Raw genomic sequence first — 536 nt, forward strand, 5'->3', positions numbered from 1 at the left:
AAGTGGTGTCGAAAATATTGGAGTGGAAGTTATAAAATAGGCATCGATTAATAAAGGATAATTATAGTTGTACAGTTTGTTAGGTCATGTTTCTAATTTACTAGTATCAATAATAATAGTCCTCTGTAAAGTGTTGTACTGACACCACCCAATTCCTACATGAACCTGAAATATTCAAATAAATTGTTTATTGTTACGAAAGACAAAAAAAGATGAGCCGCTTTCGTTGAAAATATAAAAGATTTGGGGTCCGCTGCACTATTTGCACAGTAAATTTCCTTCTATATATACGAACGTTTGCGTTCGTTTGTAAACACATCATCTTTCTCCTTCAATAACACATCATCTCTTCTTATCAGTATTATCTCCTTCGTACGGGTATAAAATTTTGCTTTATTTAAATTCCTGCGATATAATAAAATTCCAGTTCTTTTTATAACACGTTATCAGCACGATCACTCTGCGATTCGGTAAAATTTATTTGTATCATTTATACCCTGTTATAATGGCCGGAATACCGCTTATATTATTTACTA

Source organism: Brassica oleracea, chromosome C7, assembly GCF_000695525.1.
Source record: "Brassica oleracea var. oleracea cultivar TO1000 chromosome C7, BOL, whole genome shotgun sequence".
Classification (NCBI taxonomy): Eukaryota; Viridiplantae; Streptophyta; class Magnoliopsida; order Brassicales; family Brassicaceae; genus Brassica; species Brassica oleracea.